The following is a 9,292-nucleotide window of genomic DNA, read 5'->3' on the forward strand; positions in this document are numbered from 1 at the left end:
AGAGATTAGGGGCAGGAGGAAAAGGGGATGAGAGGATGAAATGGCTGGATGGCATCACTGACTCGATGGACCTGAGTTTGAGTGAACTCCAGGAGACGGTGATGGACAGGGAGGCCTGGCGTGCTGCGATTCACGGGGTCGCAAAGAGTCGGACACGACTGAGCGACTGAACTGAACTGAACACAACCCAATACACATGTGGGTGTCACATCTTTACCATGTACAAAGTGGGGCTCCAAGATCTGACACTAATGCTGATGCTCTGGCTACTGTTATTGCTGTAGTGCACTGTTCATCTCTGACCAAGGAGTCTCATGACTCTATTAAACTGTAGCAGGTTAACTTGTTAGCAAGTTAAATCTCAGTAAAATCTCAGAACTTCTGCATTTTTTGACAGGCATTAGTACATAATCAATGTTCAATCAAACTGAAAGATGCCACTTCCATACTGTCAGAATGGATTTTAAAAAAAGCAAAACTCAACTATATGCTGCCTTCAAGAAGCACATTTTAAACACAAAGAAAAATTTTAAGTAACTGGATAGAAGAAAATACACTACAGAAACAGTAAGCTCAAGAAAATTAGAGTGGCTGTATTAACTAAATGTGCCTAGAAACAGAGCTTCAAAATACTGAGGCAAAAAGCAACAAAATTAAGGGGGAAATAGGTAATTCCACAGTCACAGTTCGCTATTTTAACATCCCTCTCAGCAACTGATATAACTAGACCAAAAAAAAAAAAAAAGTAGACAAAAATGATTTGAAAAATGCTACCAAAACACCTGAATCTAACTGATATTTACAGAATAGTATACCATACAACTGCAGAACACGTATTTTTTTTCAAGTGTGAAAAGTATATTTATTAATATAAACCACATGATGAACCATAACTCAAGGTTCTATACATTTGAAAAGATTAAAATTATACAGCATATATCTCAAGCCTCAAAATGAAATTGTTAAAAATCAATAACAAGATATCTAAAATAACGCCAAATATTTGAAAATTAAACAAAACCCTTTTAAAATAATCCCTGGGTCAACAAAGAAATCACAAAGCAAGTTAGAAACTATTCCAAAGTAAATGATAATAAGACTATCAAAATCTGTAGGCAACTGCAGTGCTTAGAAGAAAATCTAGAGCTTTGCACATTTAAATTAGAAAACAAGAAATGTCTGAAATCTCTGACCACTTTAAGCAGCTAGAAAAGGAGAAGCAAAATACATGGGGAAAAGAAAATTATAAACAACAGGAAAAAAATGAGAGAGAAAAGACAAACGGAGAAAACCAGCATTGTTATTTTTGAAAAGATATACAGATAAACTAAGAATTAGACTGGTTAAGAAAAAAAAGAGAGAACACATTAATAACATCAGAAATTAAAGATATCGATACAAATCCTACAAAACATCCTAAAGATGACAAGGGAATTCCAAAACTGATATAAGATGAAACAAAATCTATGTCTAGTTAAAAACAAAAAAGAATTTGAACTTACCAAAAGTCTCCCTACAAAAAAATTAAAAAATTTAAGTCTAAACGGTATCACTGATGAATTCTACCAGTCAAGGAATATTCCACAAGGTCTTTCAGTAAGTAGAGGGAACACCTCCCATACTTTTAAGAGTATCATAATCCAAATACTGAAACCTGACAAAGACATTACAACCTAAGAAAACTACAAAATAATATTCCTGATGAAAAAATATCCCCAAATTCTAGCAAAACGTTAAATATAAAAGAGATAGTACAGTGTGACCAAGTGAGGTTATCCTACAAATCAAGATTATTTTATCATTTGAAAATCAGCACTGGTATTTGAAAAGCAGTGGTAGAATGATGAACACTTTGTTGCTAAAGTTTGGCTATTGCAAACATTTCTGTTCACATAACCCAGCATACAAGAATTTCTCTCATTAGGAATAAAAAGACAAAAACATAATCACTAGGTTAACGTACATGTATTCTACTACTACAAAAGTCACTTTCTTTTACAAAATGACTATGTCCCTCCAAAAGTGGTAGGCTAATTTCCCCATATTCTCAGCAACACTTGATATTATCAGAATTTTTAGTATTTGCCAATCTGACGGAAGTGAAATGATTTCTTATGGTTTGGTCTTACTTCGCACTCTCCCAATTAACAATGAGATTATAATTCAGCCAAGTGAAAGGGTTGCTGTAAATCACATAAGTGAGCTGTAACCAGTATTCTTAGTTTCAAAAATATATACAATATATCAGCATGAACTGCATGAAGGTTAAGTGTTATTTCTATTGTGTGTGTGTTTGTACTGGGTCACAACATAAAATGTTTTTGTAACTTTGTGCTTCCAGTAAGTTAAAGGCCATCGATAGAGCTGTTTAATTGCAGCAAAACTCTACAGAGAAATCTGGAGGACTAACTAGTGCATCATTTAGGCTCACAGCACAGAGGAATGTATCCTATAAAGAAGGCAGGACTGACTGTCCTTTAAGCACTAACTGGCAAGAACACAGAAAAGGAAGGGGAAGAAACTTGAAAGAAGCAATAGGTGTGAATTAGTACACAGAGAAAAGATTCTATAAAACCAACTGGCCCATGACCTACTTAAAGCTCAATTAAAAAGAATCACATTTGTCAATAGCAAGGCTTCTCTCAGCACTAAAACTCAGGAAGCTGGGATTCTGTCCTCTTGACTACCAAAATGACAGAAAGCTGAACCCTTCTTCTCTATAGACACATCCTTATTTCTACCTCAAGAATCATCTCTTTCCTAGGCTTATGCAAGAGCATCCTCTCAGTTCTCTGCTTCCTTCTTTTCCCTACAGTATCACAGTAGCAAGGATCATATAAATTCTAGAGACATATTTTAATTCAGCTAACAAAGATCTACCAAGCCCTTACTTTATCACCTCTCTATTAAGAAATTTAGCTGTGTCTCCTGAACAATTTTAACTCCTGGTTATAGTCTCTAAATCTTATTCTTAACTAAATTGCCTTCTTTTGAAGATATTTTGCTTCTTAGACTGTGAAACCTCCAATACACCATGACCAGTTTTTGCTCCCCTCTTTGTCCACCAGTTGACCTAGGTTCGATCCCTGGGCAGGGAAGATATCCCTGGAGAAGGAAATGGCAACCCACTCCAGTATTCAAGCCTGGAGAATTCCATGGACAGAGGAGCCTGGTGGGCTATAGTCCATGGGGTTGCAAAGAGTAGGACATGGTTCAGCAACTAACACTTTTGAATATCTGTACTCCATTTTATTTTTTATTTTTATTTTTTTTTTGACATCAAGCATCTTTAATGAGATGAGCCAAACTGCACACATTGGGTCTAAAGGATGTGTGTGCATGTTTGTTGCTAAGTTGTGTCTGACTCTTCACGACCCCATGGGGCCCGCCAGGCTCCTCTGTCCATGGGATTCTCCAGGCAAGAATACTGGAGTGGGTTGCCATTGCCTTCTCCATGTACTCCATTTTAAATAATCATTCTTTTTCATAATTCTCTCTTCAAAAGTAACTGGACCAATCATACCACAGCAACTGTCTGATGTAATAAGTTTATGAATCTACCTGCCACTTAATAGGAGGGTCATCTTAGTCATTTAAATTTCTTAACTTCCCTGAGATTCAATCTCATTCCTAAAATGAGTAAAACAATAGGTGTCAAGCAATAATGAGAACTGCATAATCTCCACTGTTCTTTTTTTGCCTTTCTACTTTTTAATTTTTATTTTTAATTTCCTCTATATGCAATAATTGGCGCAGACGGTAAAGCGTCTGTCTACAATGTGGGAGACCTGGGTTCAATCCCTGGGTTGGGAAGATCCCCTGGAGAAGGAAATGGCAATCCACTCCAGGACTATTGCCTGGAAAATCCCATGGACAGAGGAGCCTGGTAGGCTACAGTCCACGGGGTCGCAAAGATTCGGACACAACTGAGCGACTTCACTATTCACTATTACTATTCACTATATGCAATAAAATCTTTTTATAGAGGGAGGCACTTCAACTGAGGTACCAGGAAATACAAAGAGGAAAAAGCATGAAGATAAAACAAGTATGAGTAAACTTATCAAGTGGGGTTACTGCTTTGCCTAAGTGGTCTTCTTGTACATAAAGATTCTAAAGTGTAAAGATACTTCTGTCCCCATGGCAAGCAAAATTCTAACAAACCACAGTGACTCACCCTCATTAGCAACCCTCCAGTGTGGGAGAGACCTGTAATTATAATGGGGTATCACTCCTGTGATTGCTATATGGCAAATAGATTTTTGCATATGTACTTAAGGTCCCTAATCAGTTGAGTTCATCAAAAAGATCATCCTAAGTAGGTCTGATCTAATTCGATCAGCTTTAAAAAGGAGTCTCCTAAGGGAGTCCAGAGGACAAAGACAGAGAAAGCCAGAGCAACTTACTCTTGCTTGCCTGGATGAAAGCAAAAGTCATGATGTGAAAATGCCTATATGAACATGTGGTAAGGAAGTGAGAAAGTCTTGCCAACAGCTAGAAAGAAGATGGTGACTCCAGTCATACAGCCACAAGGAAATTCTGCCAACAAGTAGTGAGCATGGAAGAAAGTCCTAAGCCTCAGATAAGAACTAAGCCAACACACCCAACATCTTGGTTTTAGCCAGGCGAAATGTGGAACAGAAAGCCCCCCTACAAAGTACCCAGATTTCTCACCTATATAAACTGTGAGATAATAAACAGGTGTTGTTGAAGCTGCTAAATGTACTCTGCGTTTAACTTATATGCAGAGTACATCACGAGAAACACTGGGCTGGATGAAGCACAAGCTGGAATCAAAATTGCCAGGAGAAATATCAATAACCTGAGATACGCAGATAACACCACTCTTATGGCAGAAAGTGAAGAACTAAAGAGCCTCTTGATGAAAGTGAAAGAGGAGAGTGAAAAAGTTGGCTTAAAGCTCAACATTCAGAAAATGAAGATCATGGCATCTGGCCCCAACACTTCATGACAAAAAGATGGGGAGACAGTGGAAACAGTGGCTGACTTTATTTTTCTGAGCTCCAAAATCACTGCAGATGGTGATTGCAGCCATGAAATTAAAAGACGCTTACTCCTTGGAAGGAAAGTTATGACCAACCTAGACAGCATATTCAAAAGCAGAGACATTACTTTGCCAACAAAGGTCCATCTAGTCAAGGCTATGATTTTTCCAGTAGTCATTTATGGATGTGAGAGGTGGACTATAAAGAAAGCTGAGCGCCGAAGAATTGATGCTTTTGAACTGTGGTGTTGGAGAAGATTCTTGAGAGTCCCTTGGACTGGAAGAAAGGAGATCCAACCATTCCATCCTAAAGGAGATCAGTCCTGGGTGTTCATTGGAAGGACTGATGTTGAAGCTGCAACTCCAATAGTTTGGCCACGTGATGGGAAGAGCTGACTCATGGGAAAAGACTCTGATGCTGGGAAAGATTGAGGACAGGAGGAGAAGGGGACGACAGAGGATGAAATGGTTGGATGGCATCACGGACTCAATGGACATGAGCTTGAGTGAACTCCAGGAGTTGTTGGTAATGGACAGAGAGGCCTGGCATGCTGCGGTTCATGGGGTCACAAAGAGTTGGACACGACTGAGCAACTGAACTGAAGCTACTAAATATGTGGTACCTCGCTATAGATAAAAAGAAAACTAATACAATCCAAAGTTTTTCATTTTAGTGATAAGGAAAGTAAGGCTAAAAGAGCGACCCCTCAAAGATCAAATACCTAGGAAAAGTTTAAAATAACTTCAGTCCTGGGCTCTCTTCCTACCACAGCCCCCTTAAGGCTTTACGACAGTTATTCAAATCAACAGTACTTGTATACTGTGTTCAAAGGAAGCAATTCTAGCAACATTTTCCATATGGAAAATAACAATTTTCCATATTTCACATCTATTTCAATACCCCTAAGTTTTGCCGGAATATCAAAACTAAAGTGGATATTGAGGAATTTCCAATCAAAGCAGCTTGGTTGTTAAAATGACCATTGATAGACCACCGGAGTAAACTTAATGTACGTTTTGAAATATAAAGAAAAAACCGTATCAAAACTCTGTCGGTTTTTTTAGTACTTTATTTAGATAGCAAACTACTTGTGTTATAACTATTCTCAAAGACTGAAAGCAAGTAAACAACCTTCCCGAACTTTTCGCTATTTCCTCCCTGGAGTAAATTTTTTTTACCTGAATTTTTCGTACAGTATAAACATGAGTACAAGGTACACTATTCAATACAATACACAAGTTGTTACTATTCAATACAATACACAAGTTGTTTTTATTTTCACTGTTCTGAATCTTTATTTTCCTAAATGCTTCACCATCAGAATTTGCAATTTTCTTTAAAAGGCACATGAAAATCTAAAAGATGGAGTCAAATACCACGTAAGTCACAAATCACACAACTTTCCTTATACCATGTCAAATACTTTCATAAACACTACGTTCGCGAAGAGATGAAAGAAAAAACTCCTCTCTAGTCACAATCACGAGAATAAACTATACACATCATCTTAACATCGAGCAAATTCGCTATCGTCGCATACAAACAGCATTGTTTTGAATCTATAAGTGCCCCAAACCATCCCCTGCTTTACACTCCCGGGGCACGATTCTCTGCAATATGAAGAGAATCGATAACATTTCAAATGTAGGTAGAAGAGGTGACGTGACAATCCTAAAACCTGAAAATTTCTCAGTCCCCACAGCACCCAAGAAGCACCCAGTTTGGACTCTCCAATCGAGGCCCAGGTTCAACTCCAAGCACTCCCGTTTCCCAGCTCTTCACCCCGCCCCCACCCCGAGAAAGGAGGGAAAACAACTTTTATTGGCCTCGTCTCCCGGGGGGCTGGAAAACTAGCGGGGCAGTGCTCCGGCCTGCACACATTTCTCAAGGAGGCCTCCGTCGGGGGCGGGGAGGGCAGATAGCGGGAAAGCCCGGCTTTGACGTCCCCTCTGCCCCAGGCGCCAGCCCCCGCTCCTCCCCATTGAGAAGAGGCCTGGGCCGTCGCCTCGCCGAGCGACCCCCAGGCCCCTCAGCCGAGGCGAGCTCGTTGTCATGTGACGCCGCCGCCGCCGCTAAAACACCGCAGAAACGCAGGGCGGCGGATGGCATTCGCACCAGCCCGCCTCGGCCCGGCCCCGCCGGGCGCGGGCGAGTCCCGAGAGTCCGGGCGGGGGGGCGGAGGGCGGGCTTGGCGGCGGGCCCGAGCGCGCCACAAAGGCTTCCGCGCCCGTCGCCGTAGTGCCCGAGCGGGCGGGGGCACCATTTTCGGGGCCCGCGGGAGGGGTGCGGAGCGACTAGGGTTCCGGGGTGCCCGCCGCGCCCACAGCCGTCCCCGCTGGCGCCCGGACGGCCGGCGACCGCCGCGCCCCGCACAGGCCTGCGCGGCCTCCCTCCCCCGCGCGGGGCCCGCGCCCGGCCCGCCCGCTCTCCGCTCGCGCTCTCTCGCTCTCGCCCGGCCTCCATCTTGGATCGGCGCTTCCAGCCCCCGCGCCGCTGCCGCCGCATTCCCCCTCTTTCCCGCCCCCCGCCGCCGTCGCCGCCGCCCGCGCTCACCTCAGCTGCCCATCCGGGCACCGCCAGCCGTCGACCTAGTTTCCCCCCAAAAGTCTCCGGTGTGTTATTCCCGATGTGGGGGGGTTGTTACGGGGTGGTCGCCGGGGGTTCGGGAGCGGGGGCCGCGCCTTCAACGGAGCTGCAATCCTAACCCGCCATCTGGTGGCATTTTCCACACGCCAATGGCGCCGCTGCAGACTTGGGTCCGGACCGCCCTCTGCTGGCCGCGGTGCTTACTGCCTCGCTGACGGGACGGGCCTGCCCGGAAAGGGGAGGGAGCTGAGGCGCGAGCTGGGGGCCGCGGCGGGGACGCGCGCGATCGCTTTCCTGTGGGGATTGCGCGCACGCGCACCAGCGGGGCGGGAAACGTGGCCGCTGCGTGGCGGCCCGGCCCCCGCACGGAGCGCTGGCCCAGCTCAGCCAATCGCAAGCGGCGCATACCTCTCCGTGAGGGGGCCGTGGACGGTTCGTGGGCTGCCCGAGGCGGGCGGAAGGATGGCGGCGGTGGCGCCTGCGCGCCCAGCTGGCTGAGTTGCCGCCCGCCATTTTTGGAGCTTTTCCGAGACCTGGGAGGGAAACCCGCCCCTGGCCCCTTCACCGCGGCCCCTCCCCAGGTCGCGGGACTAGCGCACCCCCGCAGCCCCGCCCGGCCTTGCTGCCCCCATCCCCCGCCTCTGCAAAAAAGCGGAGGGGTGGCAGCGCTAAACCACGCTCCCGCCTCTCCTGGTGTCAACCAGGGCCTCAGAGCTTAGCATTGTACGAGCGATTTATTGTCTACTGTTGACGAGGTGCTTTCCCGGGAGAGGGTGAAAAGGTTTTGAGAGCTGTTTGGGACCTCCCTCGCCGTGCATCTAGACGCAACACTGCGCGCCCCAGGCCGATTGGCGTCGTCACTACCTCTAAAGCAAATCCTTTCCGTGGTGCCGGCTTTGCATAAGGCGGCAGCATTGGCTAGTTAGTGAGAAAAGAATGTAAGTCGATTGAGAAAATATAGCCTCCACTTTGGAATCAGATTTCTCCTTCCACAGCCTAGGACTATTCTCAGTAGCTCTGAAATGGACGGGAGAATCCTAGCCGTTTAGCTGCCAAAAGGGAAACAATTGACTAGCGTGAGATCATGACCAAAATATGCTTTTGAATGTCGCCTTTTCCCTACTCTCCCCCCCAACCCCCGCCTCTGCCTGATCGTGGCTTCTGCCTTTCACCCACTGAAAACTTTGAATACAAAAGTGAATCCTTAATCTCCCAGGTCATCAGCCCCATTTATGACTAAATTCTCTTGTTACTGTAGCCAGCCAGCTCTATTTCTGTATTGCCTTAGAATCGCTCGACTCCTTTATAGTCTTAAGGGTCAGTCTCCAATAAATTATCCCTATTTCTGATTTCTCTCTCAAAGGTCACACTGTGTGGTTTTTCACTGGAGGAAGCCCCAGTTCTACCTGGATGGCTATGAAGTCGTGACCGCACTCCCACTTTATATAAACTCATATATATATAAACTCTATATATATAAACTCATCTTTGGATGAATTCCTATCGTATTCTCTACAAACTGTTTCTCATTTTCCTTGTTAAGGTTCCAGTCCCGATCCAAACTAATAGATAAAATCATCTGATTAACAGGGATCAGAGCCATGGAATTCCAGTTTGATATTCTCTCCATCTTAAAATATTTGTTGGCACGCCGTGTTCATGACCTTTCAAATCCTCACCAAATTAACTCATTCTCCCCC

At 44.5% G+C, this 9,292-nt stretch overlaps 1 protein-coding gene across 1 annotated transcript in view; it reads right to left on the minus strand.

The window, feature by feature from the left end:
• Positions 1-7,875, minus strand: part of STAG1 (stromal antigen 1) — a 460,953-nt gene extending 453,078 nt beyond the window's left edge. The window contains exon 1 of the mRNA XM_040233144.1: positions 7,560-7,875. The gene's annotated coding sequence lies outside the window, so the exon portion shown is untranslated. The remainder of the gene's footprint in view (positions 1-7,559) is intronic.
• Between the last annotated feature and the right edge of the window lie 1,417 nt (positions 7,876-9,292).

Source organism: Oryx dammah, unplaced genomic scaffold (assembly GCF_014754425.2).
Source record: "Oryx dammah isolate SB20612 unplaced genomic scaffold, SCBI_Odam_1.1 HiC_scaffold_2, whole genome shotgun sequence".
NCBI lineage: Eukaryota > Metazoa > Chordata > Mammalia > Artiodactyla > Bovidae > Oryx > Oryx dammah.